General features: G+C 44.5%; 67 non-coding genes across 67 annotated transcripts; all 67 read left to right on the forward strand.

Annotated features, from left to right (window-relative positions):
- The first annotated feature begins 98 nt into the window (after window positions 1-98).
- On the forward strand, window positions 99-217 carry LOC144389742 (5S ribosomal RNA). Its single transcript, XR_013453893.1, has one exon. It is a non-coding gene; the product is annotated as a 5S ribosomal RNA (ribosomal RNA).
- A 116-nt stretch (window positions 218-333) lies between these two features.
- On the forward strand, window positions 334-452 carry LOC144401570 (5S ribosomal RNA). The gene has a single exon (XR_013463505.1). It is a non-coding gene; the product is annotated as a 5S ribosomal RNA (ribosomal RNA).
- Window positions 453-568: 116 nt separating this feature from the next.
- On the forward strand, window positions 569-687 carry LOC144398318 (5S ribosomal RNA). Its single transcript, XR_013460465.1, has one exon. It is a non-coding gene; the product is annotated as a 5S ribosomal RNA (ribosomal RNA).
- Window positions 688-803: 116 nt separating this feature from the next.
- Window positions 804-922, forward strand: LOC144389944 (5S ribosomal RNA). The gene has a single exon (XR_013453987.1). It is a non-coding gene; the product is annotated as a 5S ribosomal RNA (ribosomal RNA).
- A 117-nt stretch (window positions 923-1,039) lies between these two features.
- LOC144399203 (5S ribosomal RNA) lies at window positions 1,040-1,158 on the forward strand. Its single transcript, XR_013461348.1, has one exon. It is a non-coding gene; the product is annotated as a 5S ribosomal RNA (ribosomal RNA).
- Window positions 1,159-1,274: 116 nt separating this feature from the next.
- On the forward strand, window positions 1,275-1,393 carry LOC144389958 (5S ribosomal RNA). Its single transcript, XR_013454006.1, has one exon. It is a non-coding gene; the product is annotated as a 5S ribosomal RNA (ribosomal RNA).
- Window positions 1,394-1,510: 117 nt separating this feature from the next.
- On the forward strand, window positions 1,511-1,629 carry LOC144395958 (5S ribosomal RNA). The gene has a single exon (XR_013458104.1). It is a non-coding gene; the product is annotated as a 5S ribosomal RNA (ribosomal RNA).
- A 116-nt stretch (window positions 1,630-1,745) lies between these two features.
- On the forward strand, window positions 1,746-1,864 carry LOC144395959 (5S ribosomal RNA). Its single transcript, XR_013458105.1, has one exon. It is a non-coding gene; the product is annotated as a 5S ribosomal RNA (ribosomal RNA).
- Window positions 1,865-1,980: 116 nt separating this feature from the next.
- On the forward strand, window positions 1,981-2,099 carry LOC144389973 (5S ribosomal RNA). Its single transcript, XR_013454022.1, has one exon. It is a non-coding gene; the product is annotated as a 5S ribosomal RNA (ribosomal RNA).
- Window positions 2,100-2,216: 117 nt separating this feature from the next.
- Window positions 2,217-2,335, forward strand: LOC144391361 (5S ribosomal RNA). The gene has a single exon (XR_013455271.1). It is a non-coding gene; the product is annotated as a 5S ribosomal RNA (ribosomal RNA).
- A 116-nt stretch (window positions 2,336-2,451) lies between these two features.
- Window positions 2,452-2,570, forward strand: LOC144397482 (5S ribosomal RNA). The gene has a single exon (XR_013459628.1). It is a non-coding gene; the product is annotated as a 5S ribosomal RNA (ribosomal RNA).
- Window positions 2,571-2,686: 116 nt separating this feature from the next.
- LOC144401571 (5S ribosomal RNA) lies at window positions 2,687-2,805 on the forward strand. The gene has a single exon (XR_013463506.1). It is a non-coding gene; the product is annotated as a 5S ribosomal RNA (ribosomal RNA).
- A 117-nt stretch (window positions 2,806-2,922) lies between these two features.
- On the forward strand, window positions 2,923-3,041 carry LOC144399656 (5S ribosomal RNA). Its single transcript, XR_013461802.1, has one exon. It is a non-coding gene; the product is annotated as a 5S ribosomal RNA (ribosomal RNA).
- Window positions 3,042-3,158: 117 nt separating this feature from the next.
- On the forward strand, window positions 3,159-3,277 carry LOC144395960 (5S ribosomal RNA). Its single transcript, XR_013458106.1, has one exon. It is a non-coding gene; the product is annotated as a 5S ribosomal RNA (ribosomal RNA).
- A 116-nt stretch (window positions 3,278-3,393) lies between these two features.
- Window positions 3,394-3,512, forward strand: LOC144389994 (5S ribosomal RNA). The gene has a single exon (XR_013454046.1). It is a non-coding gene; the product is annotated as a 5S ribosomal RNA (ribosomal RNA).
- Window positions 3,513-3,629: 117 nt separating this feature from the next.
- Window positions 3,630-3,748, forward strand: LOC144401572 (5S ribosomal RNA). Its single transcript, XR_013463507.1, has one exon. It is a non-coding gene; the product is annotated as a 5S ribosomal RNA (ribosomal RNA).
- Window positions 3,749-3,865: 117 nt separating this feature from the next.
- Window positions 3,866-3,984, forward strand: LOC144399657 (5S ribosomal RNA). Its single transcript, XR_013461803.1, has one exon. It is a non-coding gene; the product is annotated as a 5S ribosomal RNA (ribosomal RNA).
- Window positions 3,985-4,101: 117 nt separating this feature from the next.
- Window positions 4,102-4,220, forward strand: LOC144390006 (5S ribosomal RNA). The gene has a single exon (XR_013454063.1). It is a non-coding gene; the product is annotated as a 5S ribosomal RNA (ribosomal RNA).
- Window positions 4,221-4,337: 117 nt separating this feature from the next.
- Window positions 4,338-4,456, forward strand: LOC144395961 (5S ribosomal RNA). Its single transcript, XR_013458107.1, has one exon. It is a non-coding gene; the product is annotated as a 5S ribosomal RNA (ribosomal RNA).
- Window positions 4,457-4,572: 116 nt separating this feature from the next.
- LOC144397152 (5S ribosomal RNA) lies at window positions 4,573-4,691 on the forward strand. The gene has a single exon (XR_013459297.1). It is a non-coding gene; the product is annotated as a 5S ribosomal RNA (ribosomal RNA).
- Window positions 4,692-4,808: 117 nt separating this feature from the next.
- LOC144395962 (5S ribosomal RNA) lies at window positions 4,809-4,927 on the forward strand. Its single transcript, XR_013458108.1, has one exon. It is a non-coding gene; the product is annotated as a 5S ribosomal RNA (ribosomal RNA).
- Window positions 4,928-5,043: 116 nt separating this feature from the next.
- Window positions 5,044-5,162, forward strand: LOC144390022 (5S ribosomal RNA). The gene has a single exon (XR_013454079.1). It is a non-coding gene; the product is annotated as a 5S ribosomal RNA (ribosomal RNA).
- Window positions 5,163-5,279: 117 nt separating this feature from the next.
- On the forward strand, window positions 5,280-5,398 carry LOC144399297 (5S ribosomal RNA). The gene has a single exon (XR_013461442.1). It is a non-coding gene; the product is annotated as a 5S ribosomal RNA (ribosomal RNA).
- Window positions 5,399-5,514: 116 nt separating this feature from the next.
- On the forward strand, window positions 5,515-5,633 carry LOC144397153 (5S ribosomal RNA). Its single transcript, XR_013459298.1, has one exon. It is a non-coding gene; the product is annotated as a 5S ribosomal RNA (ribosomal RNA).
- Window positions 5,634-5,750: 117 nt separating this feature from the next.
- On the forward strand, window positions 5,751-5,869 carry LOC144395963 (5S ribosomal RNA). Its single transcript, XR_013458109.1, has one exon. It is a non-coding gene; the product is annotated as a 5S ribosomal RNA (ribosomal RNA).
- Window positions 5,870-5,985: 116 nt separating this feature from the next.
- Window positions 5,986-6,104, forward strand: LOC144390038 (5S ribosomal RNA). Its single transcript, XR_013454095.1, has one exon. It is a non-coding gene; the product is annotated as a 5S ribosomal RNA (ribosomal RNA).
- Window positions 6,105-6,221: 117 nt separating this feature from the next.
- Window positions 6,222-6,340, forward strand: LOC144391366 (5S ribosomal RNA). The gene has a single exon (XR_013455276.1). It is a non-coding gene; the product is annotated as a 5S ribosomal RNA (ribosomal RNA).
- Window positions 6,341-6,456: 116 nt separating this feature from the next.
- On the forward strand, window positions 6,457-6,575 carry LOC144395964 (5S ribosomal RNA). Its single transcript, XR_013458110.1, has one exon. It is a non-coding gene; the product is annotated as a 5S ribosomal RNA (ribosomal RNA).
- A 116-nt stretch (window positions 6,576-6,691) lies between these two features.
- On the forward strand, window positions 6,692-6,810 carry LOC144390050 (5S ribosomal RNA). Its single transcript, XR_013454114.1, has one exon. It is a non-coding gene; the product is annotated as a 5S ribosomal RNA (ribosomal RNA).
- A 117-nt stretch (window positions 6,811-6,927) lies between these two features.
- LOC144395966 (5S ribosomal RNA) lies at window positions 6,928-7,046 on the forward strand. Its single transcript, XR_013458112.1, has one exon. It is a non-coding gene; the product is annotated as a 5S ribosomal RNA (ribosomal RNA).
- A 116-nt stretch (window positions 7,047-7,162) lies between these two features.
- Window positions 7,163-7,281, forward strand: LOC144397154 (5S ribosomal RNA). Its single transcript, XR_013459299.1, has one exon. It is a non-coding gene; the product is annotated as a 5S ribosomal RNA (ribosomal RNA).
- Window positions 7,282-7,398: 117 nt separating this feature from the next.
- Window positions 7,399-7,517, forward strand: LOC144395967 (5S ribosomal RNA). The gene has a single exon (XR_013458113.1). It is a non-coding gene; the product is annotated as a 5S ribosomal RNA (ribosomal RNA).
- A 116-nt stretch (window positions 7,518-7,633) lies between these two features.
- LOC144397156 (5S ribosomal RNA) lies at window positions 7,634-7,752 on the forward strand. The gene has a single exon (XR_013459301.1). It is a non-coding gene; the product is annotated as a 5S ribosomal RNA (ribosomal RNA).
- A 117-nt stretch (window positions 7,753-7,869) lies between these two features.
- On the forward strand, window positions 7,870-7,988 carry LOC144401573 (5S ribosomal RNA). Its single transcript, XR_013463508.1, has one exon. It is a non-coding gene; the product is annotated as a 5S ribosomal RNA (ribosomal RNA).
- A 117-nt stretch (window positions 7,989-8,105) lies between these two features.
- Window positions 8,106-8,224, forward strand: LOC144391369 (5S ribosomal RNA). The gene has a single exon (XR_013455277.1). It is a non-coding gene; the product is annotated as a 5S ribosomal RNA (ribosomal RNA).
- Window positions 8,225-8,340: 116 nt separating this feature from the next.
- LOC144390061 (5S ribosomal RNA) lies at window positions 8,341-8,459 on the forward strand. The gene has a single exon (XR_013454130.1). It is a non-coding gene; the product is annotated as a 5S ribosomal RNA (ribosomal RNA).
- A 117-nt stretch (window positions 8,460-8,576) lies between these two features.
- On the forward strand, window positions 8,577-8,695 carry LOC144395968 (5S ribosomal RNA). The gene has a single exon (XR_013458114.1). It is a non-coding gene; the product is annotated as a 5S ribosomal RNA (ribosomal RNA).
- A 116-nt stretch (window positions 8,696-8,811) lies between these two features.
- LOC144389743 (5S ribosomal RNA) lies at window positions 8,812-8,930 on the forward strand. Its single transcript, XR_013453894.1, has one exon. It is a non-coding gene; the product is annotated as a 5S ribosomal RNA (ribosomal RNA).
- Window positions 8,931-9,046: 116 nt separating this feature from the next.
- On the forward strand, window positions 9,047-9,165 carry LOC144389744 (5S ribosomal RNA). The gene has a single exon (XR_013453895.1). It is a non-coding gene; the product is annotated as a 5S ribosomal RNA (ribosomal RNA).
- A 116-nt stretch (window positions 9,166-9,281) lies between these two features.
- Window positions 9,282-9,400, forward strand: LOC144390080 (5S ribosomal RNA). Its single transcript, XR_013454149.1, has one exon. It is a non-coding gene; the product is annotated as a 5S ribosomal RNA (ribosomal RNA).
- A 117-nt stretch (window positions 9,401-9,517) lies between these two features.
- Window positions 9,518-9,636, forward strand: LOC144391371 (5S ribosomal RNA). The gene has a single exon (XR_013455281.1). It is a non-coding gene; the product is annotated as a 5S ribosomal RNA (ribosomal RNA).
- A 116-nt stretch (window positions 9,637-9,752) lies between these two features.
- LOC144390093 (5S ribosomal RNA) lies at window positions 9,753-9,871 on the forward strand. Its single transcript, XR_013454164.1, has one exon. It is a non-coding gene; the product is annotated as a 5S ribosomal RNA (ribosomal RNA).
- Window positions 9,872-9,988: 117 nt separating this feature from the next.
- LOC144398387 (5S ribosomal RNA) lies at window positions 9,989-10,107 on the forward strand. Its single transcript, XR_013460534.1, has one exon. It is a non-coding gene; the product is annotated as a 5S ribosomal RNA (ribosomal RNA).
- A 117-nt stretch (window positions 10,108-10,224) lies between these two features.
- Window positions 10,225-10,343, forward strand: LOC144391373 (5S ribosomal RNA). Its single transcript, XR_013455286.1, has one exon. It is a non-coding gene; the product is annotated as a 5S ribosomal RNA (ribosomal RNA).
- A 116-nt stretch (window positions 10,344-10,459) lies between these two features.
- On the forward strand, window positions 10,460-10,578 carry LOC144390115 (5S ribosomal RNA). The gene has a single exon (XR_013454186.1). It is a non-coding gene; the product is annotated as a 5S ribosomal RNA (ribosomal RNA).
- A 117-nt stretch (window positions 10,579-10,695) lies between these two features.
- Window positions 10,696-10,814, forward strand: LOC144395969 (5S ribosomal RNA). The gene has a single exon (XR_013458115.1). It is a non-coding gene; the product is annotated as a 5S ribosomal RNA (ribosomal RNA).
- A 116-nt stretch (window positions 10,815-10,930) lies between these two features.
- LOC144390128 (5S ribosomal RNA) lies at window positions 10,931-11,049 on the forward strand. Its single transcript, XR_013454197.1, has one exon. It is a non-coding gene; the product is annotated as a 5S ribosomal RNA (ribosomal RNA).
- A 117-nt stretch (window positions 11,050-11,166) lies between these two features.
- On the forward strand, window positions 11,167-11,285 carry LOC144391374 (5S ribosomal RNA). The gene has a single exon (XR_013455287.1). It is a non-coding gene; the product is annotated as a 5S ribosomal RNA (ribosomal RNA).
- Window positions 11,286-11,401: 116 nt separating this feature from the next.
- LOC144389745 (5S ribosomal RNA) lies at window positions 11,402-11,520 on the forward strand. The gene has a single exon (XR_013453896.1). It is a non-coding gene; the product is annotated as a 5S ribosomal RNA (ribosomal RNA).
- Window positions 11,521-11,636: 116 nt separating this feature from the next.
- Window positions 11,637-11,755, forward strand: LOC144401575 (5S ribosomal RNA). Its single transcript, XR_013463510.1, has one exon. It is a non-coding gene; the product is annotated as a 5S ribosomal RNA (ribosomal RNA).
- Window positions 11,756-11,871: 116 nt separating this feature from the next.
- On the forward strand, window positions 11,872-11,990 carry LOC144399313 (5S ribosomal RNA). Its single transcript, XR_013461458.1, has one exon. It is a non-coding gene; the product is annotated as a 5S ribosomal RNA (ribosomal RNA).
- A 117-nt stretch (window positions 11,991-12,107) lies between these two features.
- Window positions 12,108-12,226, forward strand: LOC144399205 (5S ribosomal RNA). The gene has a single exon (XR_013461350.1). It is a non-coding gene; the product is annotated as a 5S ribosomal RNA (ribosomal RNA).
- A 116-nt stretch (window positions 12,227-12,342) lies between these two features.
- On the forward strand, window positions 12,343-12,461 carry LOC144390146 (5S ribosomal RNA). Its single transcript, XR_013454217.1, has one exon. It is a non-coding gene; the product is annotated as a 5S ribosomal RNA (ribosomal RNA).
- A 117-nt stretch (window positions 12,462-12,578) lies between these two features.
- On the forward strand, window positions 12,579-12,697 carry LOC144398142 (5S ribosomal RNA). Its single transcript, XR_013460289.1, has one exon. It is a non-coding gene; the product is annotated as a 5S ribosomal RNA (ribosomal RNA).
- A 116-nt stretch (window positions 12,698-12,813) lies between these two features.
- Window positions 12,814-12,932, forward strand: LOC144401576 (5S ribosomal RNA). The gene has a single exon (XR_013463511.1). It is a non-coding gene; the product is annotated as a 5S ribosomal RNA (ribosomal RNA).
- Window positions 12,933-13,049: 117 nt separating this feature from the next.
- Window positions 13,050-13,168, forward strand: LOC144395970 (5S ribosomal RNA). The gene has a single exon (XR_013458116.1). It is a non-coding gene; the product is annotated as a 5S ribosomal RNA (ribosomal RNA).
- A 116-nt stretch (window positions 13,169-13,284) lies between these two features.
- LOC144390165 (5S ribosomal RNA) lies at window positions 13,285-13,403 on the forward strand. The gene has a single exon (XR_013454235.1). It is a non-coding gene; the product is annotated as a 5S ribosomal RNA (ribosomal RNA).
- Window positions 13,404-13,520: 117 nt separating this feature from the next.
- On the forward strand, window positions 13,521-13,639 carry LOC144395971 (5S ribosomal RNA). The gene has a single exon (XR_013458117.1). It is a non-coding gene; the product is annotated as a 5S ribosomal RNA (ribosomal RNA).
- A 116-nt stretch (window positions 13,640-13,755) lies between these two features.
- On the forward strand, window positions 13,756-13,874 carry LOC144389747 (5S ribosomal RNA). Its single transcript, XR_013453898.1, has one exon. It is a non-coding gene; the product is annotated as a 5S ribosomal RNA (ribosomal RNA).
- Window positions 13,875-13,990: 116 nt separating this feature from the next.
- On the forward strand, window positions 13,991-14,109 carry LOC144401577 (5S ribosomal RNA). The gene has a single exon (XR_013463512.1). It is a non-coding gene; the product is annotated as a 5S ribosomal RNA (ribosomal RNA).
- Window positions 14,110-14,225: 116 nt separating this feature from the next.
- Window positions 14,226-14,344, forward strand: LOC144398319 (5S ribosomal RNA). Its single transcript, XR_013460466.1, has one exon. It is a non-coding gene; the product is annotated as a 5S ribosomal RNA (ribosomal RNA).
- A 116-nt stretch (window positions 14,345-14,460) lies between these two features.
- Window positions 14,461-14,579, forward strand: LOC144390181 (5S ribosomal RNA). Its single transcript, XR_013454257.1, has one exon. It is a non-coding gene; the product is annotated as a 5S ribosomal RNA (ribosomal RNA).
- Window positions 14,580-14,696: 117 nt separating this feature from the next.
- LOC144399206 (5S ribosomal RNA) lies at window positions 14,697-14,815 on the forward strand. Its single transcript, XR_013461351.1, has one exon. It is a non-coding gene; the product is annotated as a 5S ribosomal RNA (ribosomal RNA).
- A 116-nt stretch (window positions 14,816-14,931) lies between these two features.
- On the forward strand, window positions 14,932-15,050 carry LOC144390193 (5S ribosomal RNA). Its single transcript, XR_013454275.1, has one exon. It is a non-coding gene; the product is annotated as a 5S ribosomal RNA (ribosomal RNA).
- Window positions 15,051-15,167: 117 nt separating this feature from the next.
- Window positions 15,168-15,286, forward strand: LOC144395972 (5S ribosomal RNA). The gene has a single exon (XR_013458118.1). It is a non-coding gene; the product is annotated as a 5S ribosomal RNA (ribosomal RNA).
- Window positions 15,287-15,402: 116 nt separating this feature from the next.
- LOC144395973 (5S ribosomal RNA) lies at window positions 15,403-15,521 on the forward strand. Its single transcript, XR_013458119.1, has one exon. It is a non-coding gene; the product is annotated as a 5S ribosomal RNA (ribosomal RNA).
- Window positions 15,522-15,637: 116 nt separating this feature from the next.
- LOC144390208 (5S ribosomal RNA) lies at window positions 15,638-15,756 on the forward strand. Its single transcript, XR_013454288.1, has one exon. It is a non-coding gene; the product is annotated as a 5S ribosomal RNA (ribosomal RNA).
- Window positions 15,757-15,800: the final 44 nt, after the last annotated feature.

Here is a 15,800-nt window from a genome sequence, read left to right on the forward strand (position 1 = left end):
AAAGACACAAAGAAGAACTTAGAAAGTGACTCCATTTCATTGTCAAAACTCCAAAACCTTTGACACATTTTAAAAGATTAGGTAGAGGACATACAGTTGCTTACGGCCATACCTCTCTGGCTCCGCCTGATCTCGTCAGATCTCAGAAGCTAAGCAGAGTAGGGCCTGGTTAGTACTTGGATGGAAGACCGCCTGGGAATCCCAGGTGCTGTAAGCTTTTTCATTTCGATCTGTAAAAGACACAGAGAAGGCCTTAGAAAGTGACTCCATTTAATTGTCAAAACTACAAAACCTTTGACACATTTTAAAAGATTAGGTAGAGGACATACAGTTGCTTACGGCCATACCTCTCTGGCTCCGCCTGATCTCGTCTGATCTCAGAAGCTAAGCAGAGTAGGGCCTGGTTAGTACTTGGATGGAAGACCGCCTGGGAATCCCAGGTGCCGTAAGCTTTTTCATTTCTATCTGTAAAAGACACAGAGAAGGCCTTAGAAAGTGACTCCATTTCATTGTCAAAACTACAAAACCTTTGACACATTTTAAAAGATTAGGTAGAGGACATACAGTTGCTTACGGCCATACCTCTCTGGCTCCGCCTGATCTCGTCTGATCTCAGAAGCTAAGCAGAGTAGGGCCTGGTTAGTACTTGGATGGAAGGCCGCCTGGGAATCCCAGGTGCTGTAAGCTTTTTCATTTCGATCTGTAAAAGACACAGAGAAGGCCTTAGAAAGTGACTCCATTTCATTGTCAAAACTACAAAACCTTTGACACATTTTAAAAGATTAGGAAGAGGACATACAGTTGCTTACGGCCATACCTCTCTGGCTCCGCCTGATCTCGTCAGATCTCAGAAGCTAAGCAGAGTAGGGCCTGGTTAGTACTTGGATGGAAGACCGCCTGGGAATCCCAGGTGCCGTAAGCTTTTTCATTTCTCTCTCTGGAAGAAATCGAGAAGGCATTAGAAAGTGACTCCTTTTTCATTATCAAAACTCCAAAACCTTTGACACATTTTAAAAGATTAGGAAGAGGACATACAGTTGCTTACGGCCATACCTCTCTGGCTCGGCCTGATCTCGTCTGATCTCAGAAGCTAAGCAGAGTAGGGCCTGGTTAGTACTTGGATGGAAGACCGCCTGGGAATCCCAGGTGCTGTAAGCTTTTTCATTTCGATCTGTAAAAGACACAGAGAAGGCCTTAGAAAGTGACTCCATTTCATTGTCAAAACTACAAAACCTTTGACACATTTTAAAAGATTAGGAAGAGGACATACAGTTGCTTACGGCCATACCTCTCTGGCTCCGCCTGATCTCGTCAGATCTCAGAAGCTAAGCAGAGTAGGGCCTGGTTAGTACTTGGATGGAAGACCGCCTGGGAATCCCAGGTGCCGTAAGCTTTTTCATTTCTCTCTCTGGAAGAAATCGAGAAGGCATTAGAAAGTGACTCCTTTTTCATTATCAAAACTCCAAAACCTTTGACACATTTTAAAAGATTAGGAAGAGGACATACAGTTGCTTACGGCCATACCTCTCTGGCTCCGCCTGATCTCGTCTGATCTCAGAAGCTAAGCAGAGTAGGGCCTGGTTAGTACTTGGATGGAAGACCGCCTGGGAATCCCAGGTGCTGTAAGCTTTTTCATTTCGATCTGTAAAAGACACAGAGAAGGCCTTAGAAAGTGACTCCATTTCATTGTCAAAACTACAAAACCTTTGACACATTTTAAAAGATTAGGAAGAGGACATACAGTTGCTTACGGCCATACCTCTCTGGCTCCGCCTGATCTCGTCTGATCTCAGAAGCTAAGCAGAGTAGGGCCTGGTTAGTACTTGGATGGAAGACCGCCTGGGAATCCCAGGTGCTGTAAGCTTTTTCATTTCGATCTGTAAAAGACACAGAGAAGGCCTTAGAAAGTGACTCCATTTCATTGTCAAAACTACAAAACCTTTGACACATTTTAAAAGATTAGGAAGAGGACATACAGTTGCTTACGGCCATACCTCTCTGGCTCCGCCTGATCTCGTCAGATCTCAGAAGCTAAGCAGAGTAGGGCCTGGTTAGTACTTGGATGGAAGACCGCCTGGGAATCCCAGGTGCCGTAAGCTTTTTCATTTCTCTCTCTGGAAGAAATCGAGAAGGCATTAGAAAGTGACTCCTTTTTCATTATCTAAACTCCAAAACCTTTGACACATTTTAAAATATTAGGAAGAGGACATACAGTTGCTTACGGCCATACCTCTCTGGCTTCGCCTGATCTCGTCTGATCTCAGAAGCTAAGCAGAGTAGGGCCTGGTTAGTACTTGGATGGAAGACCGCCTGGGAATCCCAGGTGCTGTAAGCTTTTTCATTTCGATCTGTAAAAGACACAGAGAAGGCCTTAGAAAGTGACTCCATTTAATTGTCAAAACTACAAAACCTTTGACACATTTTAAAAGATTAGGTAGAGGACATACAGTTGCTTACGGCCATACCTCTCTGGCTCCGCCTGATCTCGTCAGATCTCAGAAGCTAAGCAGAGTAGGGCCTGGTTAGTACTTGGATGGAAGACCGCCTAGGAATCCCAGGTGCCGTAAGCTTTTTCATTTCTATCTGTAAAAGACACAGAGAAGGCCTTAGAAAGTGACTCCATTTCATTGTCAAAACTACAAAACCTTTGACACATTTTAAAAGATTAGGTAGAGGACATACAGTTGCTTACGGCCATACCTCTCTGGCTCCGCCTGATCTCGTCTGATCTCAGAAGCTAAGCAGAGTAGGGCCTGGTTAGTACTTGGATGGAAGACCGCCTGGGAATCCCAGGTGCCGTAAGCTTTTTCATTTCTCTCTCTGGAAGAAATCGAGAAGGCATTAGAAAGTGACTCCTTTTTCATTATCAAAACTCCAAAACCTTTGACACATTTTAAAAGATTAGGAAGAGGACATACAGTTGCTTACGGCCATACCTCTCTGGCTCGGCCTGATCTCGTCTGATCTCAGAAGCTAAGCAGAGTAGGGCCTGGTTAGTACTTGGATGGAAGACCGCCTGCGAATCCCAGGTGCTGTAAGCTTTTTCATTTCGATCTGTAAAAGACACAGAGAAGGCCTTAGAAAGTGACTCCTTTTTCATTATCAAAACTCCAAAACCTTTGACACATTTTAAAAGATTAGGTAGAGGACATACAGTTGCTTACGGCCATACCTCTCTGGCTCCGCCTGATCTCGTCTGATCTCAGAAGCTAAGCAGAGTAGGGCCTGGTTAGTACTTGGATGGAAGACCGCCTGGGAATCCCAGGTGCTGTAAGCTTTTTCATTTCGATCTGTAAAAGACACAGAGAAGGCCTTAGAAAGTGACTCCATTTCATTGTCAAAACTACAAAACCTTTGACACATTTTAAAAGATTAGGAAGAGGACATACAGTTGCTTACGGCCATACCTCTCTGGCTCCGCCTGATCTCGTCAGATCTCAGAAGCTAAGCAGAGTAGGGCCTGGTTAGTACTTGGATGGAAGACCGCCTGGGAATCCCAGGTGCCGTAAGCTTTTTCATTTCTCTCTCTGGAAGAAATCGAGAAGGCATTAGAAAGTGACTCCTTTTTCATTATCAAAACTCCAAAACCTTTGACACATTTTAAAAGATTAGGAAGAGGACATACAGTTGCTTACGGCCATACCTCTCTGGCTCCGCCTGATCTCGTCTGATCTCAGAAGCTAAGCAGAGTAGGGCCTGGTTAGTACTTGGATGGAAGACCGCCTGGGAATCCCAGGTGCCGTAAGCTTTTTCATTTCTCTCTCTGGAAGAAATCGAGAAGGCATTAGAAAGTGACTCCTTTTTCATTATCAAAACTCCAAAACCTTTGACACATTTTAAAAGATTAGGAAGAGGACATACAGTTGCTTACGGCCATACCTCTCTGGCTCGGCCTGATCTCGTCTGATCTCAGAAGCTAAGCAGAGTAGGGCCTGGTTAGTACTTGGATGGAAGACCGCCTGCGAATCCCAGGTGCTGTAAGCTTTTTCATTTCGATCTGTAAAAGACACAGAGAAGGCCTTAGAAAGTGACTCCTTTTTCATTATCAAAACTCCAAAACCTTTGACACATTTTAAAAGATTAGGAAGAGGACATACAGTTGCTTACGGCCATACCTCTCTGGCTCCGCCTGATCTCGTCAGATCTCAGAAGCTAAGCAGAGTAGGGCCTGGTTAGTACTTGGATGGAAGACCGCCTGGGAATCCCAGGTGCCGTAAGCTTTTTCATTTCTCTCTCTGGAAGAAATCGAGAAGGCATTAGAAAGTGACTCCTTTTTCATTATCAAAACTCCAAAACCTTTGACACATTTTAAAAGATTAGGAAGAGGACATACAGTTGCTTACGGCCATACCTCTCTGGCTCCGCCTGATCTCGTCTGATCTCAGAAGCTAAGCAGAGTAGGGCCTGGTTAGTACTTGGATGGAAGACCGCCTGGGAATCCCAGGTGCTGTAAGCTTTTTCATTTCGATCTGTAAAAGACACAGAGAAGGCCTTAGAAAGTGACTCCATTTCATTGTCAAAACTACAAAACCTTTGACACATTTTAAAAGATTAGGAAGAGGACATACAGTTGCTTACGGCCATACCTCTCTTGCTCCGCCTGATCTCGTCTGATCTCAGAAGCTAAGCAGAGTAGGGCCTGGTTAGTACTTGGATGGAAGACCGCCTGGGAATCCCAGGTGCCGTAAGCTTTTTCATTTCTCTCTCTGGAAGAAATCGAGAAGGCATTAGAAAGTGACTCCTTTTTCATTATCAAAACTCCAAAACCTTTGACACATTTTAAAAGATTAGGAAGAGGACATACAGTTGCTTACGGCCATACCTCTCTGGCTCCGCCTGATCTCGTCTGATCTCAGAAGCTAAGCAGAGTAGGGCCTGGTTAGTACTTGGATGGAAGACCGCCTGGGAATCCCAGGTGCTGTAAGCTTTTTCATTTCGATCTGTAAAAGACACAGAGAAGGCCTTAGAAAGTGACTCCATTTCATTGTCAAAACTACAAAACCTTTGACACATTTTAAAAGATTAGGTAGAGGACATACGGTTGCTTACGGCCATACCTCTCTGGCTCCGCCTGATCTCGTCAGATCTCAGAAGCTAAGCAGAGTAGGGCCTGGTTAGTACTTGGATGGAAGACCGCCTGGGAATCCCAGGTGCCGTAAGCTTTTTCATTTCTCTCTCTGGAAGAAATCGAGAAGGCATTAGAAAGTGACTCCTTTTTCATTATCAAAACTCCAAAACCTTTGACACATTTTAAAAGATTAGGAAGAGGACATACTGTTGCTTACGGCCATACCTCTCTGGCTCCGCCTGATCTCGTCTGATCTCAGAAGCTAAGCAGAGTAGGGCCTGGTTAGTACTTGGATGGAAGACCGCCTGGGAATCCCAGGTGCTTTAAGCTTTTTCATTTCGATCTGTAAAAGACACAGAGAAGGCCTTAGAAAGTGACTCCATTTCATTGTCAAAACTACAAAACCTTTGACACATTTTAAAAGATTAGGAAGAGGACATACAGTTGCTTACGGCCATACCTCTCTTGCTCCGCCTGATCTCGTCTGATCTCAGAAGCTAAGCAGAGTAGGGCCTGGTTAGTACTTGGATGGAAGACCGCCTGGGAATCCCAGGTGCCGTAAGCTTTTTCATTTCTCTCTCTGGAAGAAATCGAGAAGGCATTAGAAAGTGACTCCTTTTTCATTATCAAAACTCCAAAACCTTTGACACATTTTAAAAGATTAGGAAGAGGACATACAGTTGCTTACGGCCATACCTCTCTGGCTCCGCCTGATCTCGTCTGATCTCAGAAGCTAAGCAGAGTAGGGCCTGGTTAGTACTTGGATGGAAGACCGCCTGGGAATCCCAGGTGCTGTAAGCTTTTTCATTTCGATCTGTAAAAGACACAGAGAAGGCCTTAGAAAGTGACTCCATTTCATTGTCAAAACTACAAAACCTTTGACACATTTTAAAAGATTAGGAAGAGGACATACAGTTGCTTACGGCCATACCTCTCTGGCTCCGCCTGATCTCGTCAGATCTCAGAAGCTAAGCAGAGTAGGGCCTGGTTAGTACTTGGATGGAAGACCGCCTGGGAATCCCAGGTGCCGTAAGCTTTTTCATTTCTCTCTCTGGAAGAAATCGAGAAGGCATTAGAAAGTGACTCCTTTTTCATTATCTAAACTCCAAAACCTTTGACACATTTTAAAATATTAGGAAGAGGACATACAGTTGCTTACGGCCATACCTCTCTGGCTTCGCCTGATCTCGTCTGATCTCAGAAGCTAAGCAGAGTAGGGCCTGGTTAGTACTTGGATGGAAGACCGCCTGGGAATCCCAGGTGCTGTAAGCTTTTTTATTTCGATCTGTAAAAGACACAGAGAAGGCCTTAGAAAGTGACTCCATTTCATTGTCAAAACTACAAAACCTTTGACACATTTTAAAAGATTAGGAAGAGGACATACAGTTGCTTACGGCCATACCTCTCTGGCTCCGCCTGATCTCGTCTGATCTCAGAAGCTAAGCAGAGTAGGGCCTGGTTAGTACTTGGATGGAAGACCGCCTGGGAATCCCAGGTGCTGTAAGCTTTTTCATTTCGATCTGTAAAAGACACAGAGAAGGCCTTAGAAAGTGACTCCATTTCATTGTCAAAACTACAAAACCTTTGACACATTTTAAAAGATTAGGAAGAGGACATACAGTTGCTTACGGCCATACCTCTCTGGCTCCGCCTGATCTCGTCAGATCTCAGAAGCTAAGCAGAGTAGGGCCTGGTTAGTACTTGGATGGAAGACCGCCTGGGAATCCCAGGTGCCGTAAGCTTTTTCATTTCTCTCTCTGGAAGAAATCGAGAAGGCATTAGAAAGTGACTCCTTTTTCATTATCAAAACTCCAAAACCTTTGACACATTTTAAAAGATTAGGAAGAGGACATACAGTTGCTTACGGCCATACCTCTCTGGCTCCGCCTGATCTCGTCTGATCTCAGAAGCTAAGCAGAGTAGGGCCTGGTTAGTACTTGGATGGAAGACCGCCTGGGAATCCCAGGTGCTGTAAGCTTTTTCATTTCGATCTGTAAAAGACACAGAGAAGGCCTTAGAAAGTGACTCCATTTCATTGTCAAAACTACAAAACCTTTGACACATTTTAAAAGATTAGGAAGAGGACATACAGTTGCTTACGGCCATACCTCTCTTGCTCCGCCTGATCTCGTCTGATCTCAGAAGCTAAGCAGAGTAGGGCCTGGTTAGTACTTGGATGGAAGACCGCCTGGGAATCCCAGGTGCCGTAAGCTTTTTCATTTCTCTCTCTGGAAGAAATCGAGAAGGCATTAGAAAGTGACTCCTTTTTCATTATCAAAACTCCAAAACCTTTGACACATTTTAAAAGATTAGGAAGAGGACATACAGTTGCTTACGGCCATACCTCTCTGGCTCCGCCTGATCTCGTCTGATCTCAGAAGCTAAGCAGAGTAGGGCCTGGTTAGTACTTGGATGGAAGACCGCCTGGGAATCCCAGGTGCTGTAAGCTTTTTCATTTCGATCTGTAAAAGACACAGAGAAGGCCTTAGAAAGTGACTCCATTTCATTGTCAAAACTACAAAACCTTTGACACATTTTAAAAGATTAGGAAGAGGACATACGGTTGCTTACGGCCATACCTCTCTTGCTCCGCCTGATCTCGTCTGATCTCAGAAGCTAAGCAGAGTAGGGCCTGGTTAGTACTTGGATGGAAGACCGCCTGGGAATCCCAGGTGCCGTAAGCTTTTTCATTTCTCTCTCTGGAAGAAATCGAGAAGGCATTAGAAAGTGACTCCTTTTTCATTATCAAAACTCCAAAACCTTTGACACATTTTAAAAGATTAGGAAGAGGACATACAGTTGCTTACGGCCATACCTCTCTGGCTCCGCCTGATCTCGTCTGATCTCAGAAGCTAAGCAGAGTAGGGCCTGGTTAGTACTTGGATGGAAGACCGCCTGGGAATCCCAGGTGCCGTAAGCTTTTTCATTTCTCTCTCTGGAAGAAATCGAGAAGGCATTAGAAAGTGACTCCTTTTTCATTATCTAAACTCCAAAACCTTTGACACATTTTAAAATATTAGGAAGAGGACATACAGTTGCTTACGGCCATACCTCTCTGGCTTCGCCTGATCTCGTCTGATCTCAGAAGCTAAGCAGAGTAGGGCCTGGTTAGTACTTGGATGGAAGACCGCCTGGGAATCCCAGGTGCTGTAAGCTTTTTCATTTCGATCTGTAAAAGACACAGAGAAGGCCTTAGAAAGTGACTCCATTTAATTGTCAAAACTACAAAACCTTTGACACATTTTAAAAGATTAGGTAGAGGACATACAGTTGCTTACGGCCATACCTCTCTGGCTCCGCCTGATCTCGTCAGATCTCAGAAGCTAAGCAGAGTAGGGCCTGGTTAGTACTTGGATGGAAGACCGCCTGGGAATCCCAGGTGCCGTAAGCTTTTTCATTTCTCTCTCTGGAAGAAATCGAGAAGGCATTAGAAAGTGACTCCTTTTTCATTATCAAAACTCCAAAACCTTTGACACATTTTAAAAGATTAGGAAGAGGACATACAGTTGCTTACGGCCATACCTCTCTGGCTCCGCCTGATCTCGTCTGATCTCAGAAGCTAAGCAGAGTAGGGCCTGGTTAGTACTTGGATGGAAGACCGCCTGGGAATCCCAGGTGCTGTAAGCTTTTTTATTTCGATCTGTAAAAGACACAAAGAAGAACTTAGAAAGTGACTCCATTTCATTGTCAAAACTCCAAAACCTTTGACACATTTTAAAAGATTAGGTAGAGGACATACAGTTGCTTACGGCCATACCTCTCTGGCTCCGCCTGATCTCGTCAGATCTCAGAAGCTAAGCAGAGTAGGGCCTGGTTAGTACTTGGATGGAAGACCGCCTGGGAATCCCAGGTGCTGTAAGCTTTTTCATTTCGATCTGTAAAAGACACAGAGAAGGCCTTAGAAAGTGACTCCATTTAATTGTCAAAACTACAAAACCTTTGACACATTTTAAAAGATTAGGTAGAGGACATACAGTTGCTTACGGCCATACCTCTCTGGCTCCGCCTGATCTCGTCAGATCTCAGAAGCTAAGCAGAGTAGGGCCTGGTTAGTACTTGGATGGAAGACCGCCTGGGAATCCCAGGTGCTGTAAGCTTTTTCATTTCGATCTGTAAAAGACACAGAGAAGGCCTTAGAAAGTGACTCCATTTCATTGTCAAAACTACAAAACCTTTGACACATTTTAAAAGATTAGGAAGAGGACATACAGTTGCTTACGGCCATACCTCTCTGGCTCCGCCTGATCTCGTCAGATCTCAGAAGCTAAGCAGAGTAGGGCCTGGTTAGTACTTGGATGGAAGACCGCCTGGGAATCCCAGGTGCCGTAAGCTTTTTCATTTCTCTCTCTGGAAGAAATCGAGAAGGCATTAGAAAGTGACTCCTTTTTCATTATCTAAACTCCAAAACCTTTGACACATTTTAAAATATTAGGAAGAGGACATACAGTTGCTTACGGCCATACCTCTCTGGCTTCGCCTGATCTCGTCTGATCTCAGAAGCTAAGCAGAGTAGGGCCTGGTTAGTACTTGGATGGAAGACCGCCTGGGAATCCCAGGTGCTGTAAGCTTTTTCATTTCGATCTGTAAAAGACACAGAGAAGGCCTTAGAAAGTGACTCCATTTAATTGTCAAAACTACAAAACCTTTGACACATTTTAAAAGATTAGGTAGAGGACATACAGTTGCTTACGGCCATACCTCTCTGGCTCCGCCTGATCTCGTCAGATCTCAGAAGCTAAGCAGAGTAGGGCCTGGTTAGTACTTGGATGGAAGACCGCCTGGGAATCCCAGGTGCCGTAAGCTTTTTCATTTCTCTCTCTGGAAGAAATCGAGAAGGCATTAGAAAGTGACTCCTTTTTCATTATCAAAACTCCAAAACCTTTGACACATTTTAAAAGATTAGGAAGAGGACATACAGTTGCTTATGGCCATACCTCTCTGGCTCTGCCTGATCTCGTCTGATCTCAGAAGCTAAGCAGAGTAGGGCCTGGTTAGTACTTGGATGGAAGACCGCCTGGGAATCCCAGGTGCCGTAAGCTTTTTCATTTCTCTCTCTGGAAGAAATCGAGAAGGCATTAGAAAGTGACTCCTTTTTCATTATCTAAACTCCAAAACCTTTGACACATTTTAAAATATTAGGAAGAGGACATACAGTTGCTTACGGCCATACCTCTCTGGCTTCGCCTGATCTCGTCTGATCTCAGAAGCTAAGCAGAGTAGGGCCTGGTTAGTACTTGGATGGAAGACCGCCTGGGAATCCCAGGTGCTGTAAGCTTTTTCATTTCGATCTGTAAAAGACACAGAGAAGGCCTTAGAAAGTGACTCCATTTAATTGTCAAAACTACAAAACCTTTGACACATTTTAAAAGATTAGGTAGAGGACATACAGTTGCTTACGGCCATACCTCTCTGGCTCCGCCTGATCTCGTCAGATCTCAGAAGCTAAGCAGAGTAGGGCCTGGTTAGTACTTGGATGGAAGACCGCCTGGGAATCCCAGGTGCCGTAAGCTTTTTCATTTCTCTCTCTGGAAGAAATCGAGAAGGCATTAGAAAGTGACTCCTTTTTCATTATCAAAACTCCAAAACCTTTGACACATTTTAAAAGATTAGGAAGAGGACATACAGTTGCTTACGGCCATACCTCTCTGGCTCCGCCTGATCTCGTCTGATCTCAGAAGCTAAGCAGAGTAGGGCCTGGTTAGTACTTGGATGGAAGACCGCCTGGGAATCCCAGGTGCTGTAAGCTTTTTTATTTCGATCTGTAAAAGACACAAAGAAGAACTTAGAAAGTGACTCCATTTCATTGTCAAAACTCCAAAACCTTTGACACATTTTAAAAGATTAGGTAGAGGACATACAGTTGCTTACGGCCATACCTCTCTGGCTCCGCCTGATCTCGTCAGATCTCAGAAGCTAAGCAGAGTAGGGCCTGGTTAGTACTTGGATGGAAGACCGCCTGGGAATCCCAGGTGCCGTAAGCTTTTTCATTTCTCTCTCTGGAAGAAATCGAGAAGGCATTAGAAAGTGACTCCTTTTTCATTATCTAAACTCCAAAACCTTTGACACATTTTAAAATATTAGGAAGAGGACATACAGTTGCTTACGGCCATACCTCTCTGGCTTCGCCTGATCTCGTCTGATCTCAGAAGCTAAGCAGAGTAGGGCCTGGTTAGTACTTGGATGGAAGACCGCCTGGGAATCCCAGGTGCTGTAAGCTTTTTCATTTCGATCTGTAAAAGACACAGAGAAGGCCTTAGAAAGTGACTCCATTTAATTGTCAAAACTACAAAACCTTTGACACATTTTAAAAGATTAGGTAGAGGACATACAGTTGCTTACGGCCATACCTCTCTGGCTCCGCCTGATCTCGTCAGATCTCAGAAGCTAAGCAGAGTAGGGCCTGGTTAGTACTTGGATGGAAGACCGCCTGGGAATCCCAGGTGCTGTAAGCTTTTTCATTTCGATCTGTAAAAGACACAGAGAAGGCCTTAGAAAGTGACTCCATTTAATTGTCAAAACTACAAAACCTTTGACACATTTTAAAAGATTAGGTAGAGGACATACAGTTGCTTACGGCCATACCTCTCTGGCTCCGCCTGATCTCGTCTGATCTCAGAAGCTAAGCAGAGTAGGGCCTGGTTAGTACTTGGATGGAAGACCGCCTGGGAATCCCAGGTGCCGTAAGCTTTTTCATTTCTATCTGTAAAAGACACAGAGAAGGCCTTAGAAAGTGACTCCATTTCATTGTCAAAACTACAAAACCTTTGACACATTTTAAAAGATTAGGAAGAGGACATACAGTTGCTTATGGCCATACCTCTCTGGCTCCGCCTGATCTCGTCAGATCTCAGAAGCTAAGCAGAGTAGGGCCTGGTTAGTACTTGGATGAAAGACCGCCTGGGAATCCCAGGTGCCGTAAGCTTTTTCATTTCTCTCTCTGGAAGAAATCGAGAAGGCATTAGAAAGTGACTCCTTTTTCATTATCAAAACTCCAAAACCTTTGACACATTTTAAAAGATTAGGAAGAGGACATACAGTTGCTTACGGCCATACCTCTCTGGCTCGGCCTGATCTCGTCTGATCTCAGAAGCTAAGCAGAGTAGGGCCTGGTTAGTACTTGGATGGAAGACCGCCTGGGAATCCCAGGTGCTGTAAGCTTTTTCATTTCGATCTGTAAAAGACACAGAGAAGGCCTTAGAAAGTGACTCCATTTCATTGTCAAAACTACAAAACCTTTGACACATTTTAAAAGATTAGGAAGAGGACATACAGTTGCTTACGGCCATACCTCTCTGGCTCCGCCTGATCTCGTCAGATCTCAGAAGCTAAGCAGAGTAGGGCCTGGTTAGTACTTGGATGGAAGACCGCCTGGGAATCCCAGGTGCCGTAAGCTTTTTCATTTCTCTCTCTGGAAGAAATCGAGAAGGCATTAGAAAGTGACTCCTTTTTCATTATCTAAACTCCAAAACCTTTGACACATTTTAAAATATTAGGAAGAGGACATACAGTTGCTTACGGCCATACCTCTCTGGCTTCGCCTGATCTCGTCTGATCTCAGAAGCTAAGCAGAGTAGGACCTGGTTAGTACTTGGATGGAAGACCGCCTGGGAATCCCAGGTGCTGTAAGCTTTTTCATTTCGATCTGTAAAAGACACAGAGAAGGCCTTAGAAAGTGACTCCATTTAATTGTCAAAACTACAAAACCTTTGACACATTTTAAAAGATTAGGTAGAGGACATACAGTTGCTTACGGCCATACCTCTCTGGCTCCGCCTGATCTCGTCTGATCTCAGAAGCTAAGCAGAGTAGGGCCTGGTTAGTACTTGGATGGAAGACCGCCTGGGAATCCCAGGTGCCGTAAGCTTTTTCATTTCTCTCTCTGGAAGAAATCGAGAAGGCATTAGAAAGTGACTCCTTTTTCATTATCAAAACTCCAAAACCTTTGACACATTTTAAAAGATTAGGAAGAGGACATACAGTTGCTTACGGCCATACCTCTCTGGCTCCGCCTGATCTCGTCTGATCTCAGAAGCTAAGCAGAGTAGGGCCTGGTTAGTACTTGGATGGAAGACCGCCTGGGAATCCCAGGTGCTGTAAGCTTTTTTATTTCGATCTGTAAAAGACACAGAGAAGAACTTAGAAAGTGACTCCATTTCATTGTCAAAACTCCAAAACCTTTGACACATTTTAAAAGATTAGGTAGAGGACATACAGTTGCTTACGGCCATACCTCTCTGGCTCCGCCTGATCTCGTCAGATCTCAGAAGCTAAGCAGAGTAGGGCCTGGTTAGTACTTGGATGGAAGACCGCCTGGGAATCCCAGGTGCCGTAAGCTTTTTCATTTCTCTCTCTGGAAGAAATCGAGAAGGCATTAGAAAGTGACTCCTTTTTCATTATCAAAACTCCAAAACCTTTGACACATTTTAAAAGATTAGGAAGAGGACATACAGTTGCTTACGGCCATACCTCTCTGGCTCCGCCTGATCTCGTCTGATCTCAGAAGCTAAGCAGAGTAGGGCCTGGTTAGTACTTGGATGGAAGACCGCCTGGGAATCCCAGGTGCTGTAAGCTTTTTTATTTCGATCTGTAAAAGACACAAAGAAGAACTTAGAAAGTGACTCCATTTCATTGTCAAAACTCCAAAACCTTTGACACATTTTAAAAGATTAGGTAGAGGACATACAGTTGCTTACGGCCATACCTCTCTGGCTCCGCCTGATCTCGTCAGATCTCAGAAGCTAAGCAGAGTAGGGCCTGGTTAGTACTTGGATGGAAGACCGCCTGGGAATCCCAGGTGCTGTAAGCTTTTTCATTTCGATCTGTAAAAGACACAGAGAAGGCCTTAGAAAGTGACTCCATTTAATTGTCAAAACTACAAAACCTTTGACACATTTTAAAAGATTAGGTAGAGGACATACAGTTGCTTACGGCCATACCTCTCTGGCTCCGCCTGATCTCGTCTGATCTCAGAAGCTAAGCAGAGTAGGGCCTGGTTAGTACTTGGATGGAAGACCGCCTGGGAATCCCAGGTGCCGTAAGCTTTTTCATTTCTATCTGTAAAAGACACAGAGAAGGCCTTAGAAAGTGACTCCATTTCATTGTCAAAACTACAAAACCTTTGACACATTTTAAAAGATTAGGTAGAGGACATACAGTTGCTTACGGCCATACCTCTCTGGCTCCGCCTGATCTCGTCTGATCTCAGAAGCTAAGCAGAGTAGGGCCTGGTTAGTACTTGGATGGAAGGCCGCCTGGGAATCCCAGGTGCTGTAAGCTTTTTCATTTCGATCTGTAAAAGACACAGAGAAGGCCTTAGAAAGTGACTCCATTTCATTGTCAAAACTACAAAACCTTTGACACATTTTAAAAGATTAGGAAGAGGACATACAGTTGCTTACGGCCATACCTCTCTGGCTCCGCCTGATCTCGTCAGATCTCAGAAGCTAAGCAGAGTAGGGCCTGGTTAGTACTTGGATGGAAGACCGCCTGGGAATCCCAGGTGCCGTAAGCTTTTTCATTTCTCTCTCTGGAAGAAATCGAGAAGGCATTAGAAAGTGACTCCTTTTTCATTATCAAAACTCCAAAACCTTTGACACATTTTAAAAGATTAGGAAGAGGACATACAGTTGCTTACGGCCATACCTCTCTGGCTCGGCCTGATCTCGTCTGATCTCAGAAGCTAAGCAGAGTAGGGCCTGGTTAGTACTTGGATGGAAGACCGCCTGGGAATCCCAGGTGCTGTAAGCTTTTTCATTTCGATCTGTAAAAGACACAGAGAAGGCCTTAGAAAGTGACTCCATTTCATTGTCAAAACTACAAAACCTTTGACACATTTTAAAAGATTAGGAAGAGGACATACAGTTGCTTACGGCCATACCTCTCTGGCTCCGCCTGATCTCGTCAGATCTCAGAAGCTAAGCAGAGTAGGGCCTGGTTAGTACTTGGATGGAAGACCGCCTGGGAATCCCAGGTGCCGTAAGCTTTTTCATTTCTCTCTCTGGAAGAAATCGAGAAGGCATTAGAAAGTGACTCCTTTTTCATTATCAAAACTCCAAAACCTTTGACACATTTTAAAAGATTAGGAAGAGGACATACAGTTGCTTACGGCCATACCTCTCTGGCTCCGCCTGATCTCGTCTGATCTCAGAAGCTAAGCAGAGTAGGGCCTGGTTAGTACTTGGATGGAAGACCGCCTGGGAATCCCAGGTGCTGTAAGCTTTTTCATTTCGATCTGTAAAAGACACAGAGAAGGCCTTAGAAAGTGACTCCATTTCATTGTCAAAACTACAAAACCTTTGACACATTTTAAAAGATTAGGAAGAGGACATACAGTTGCTTACGGCCATACCTCTCTGGCTCCGCCTGATCTCGTCTGATCTCAGAAGCTAAGCAGAGTAGGGCCTGGTTAGTACTTGGATGGAAGACCGCCTGGGAATCCCAGGTGCTGTAAGCTTTTTCATTTCGATCTGTAAAAGACACAGAGAAGGCCTTAGAAAGTGACTCCATTTCATTGTCAAAACTACAAAACCTTTGACACATTTTAAAAGATTAGGAAGAGGACATACAGTTGCTTACGGCCATACCTCTCTGGCTCCGCCTGATCTCGTCAGATCTCAGAAGCTAAGCAGAGTAGGGCCTGGTTAGTACTTGGATGGAAGACCGCCTGGGAATCCCAGGTGCCGTAAGCTTTTTCATTTCTCTCTCTGGAAGAAATCGAGAAGGCATTAGAAAG

This window comes from Gasterosteus aculeatus, chromosome 2 (assembly GCF_964276395.1).
Source record: "Gasterosteus aculeatus chromosome 2, fGasAcu3.hap1.1, whole genome shotgun sequence".
Taxonomy (NCBI): domain Eukaryota; kingdom Metazoa; phylum Chordata; class Actinopteri; order Perciformes; family Gasterosteidae; genus Gasterosteus; species Gasterosteus aculeatus.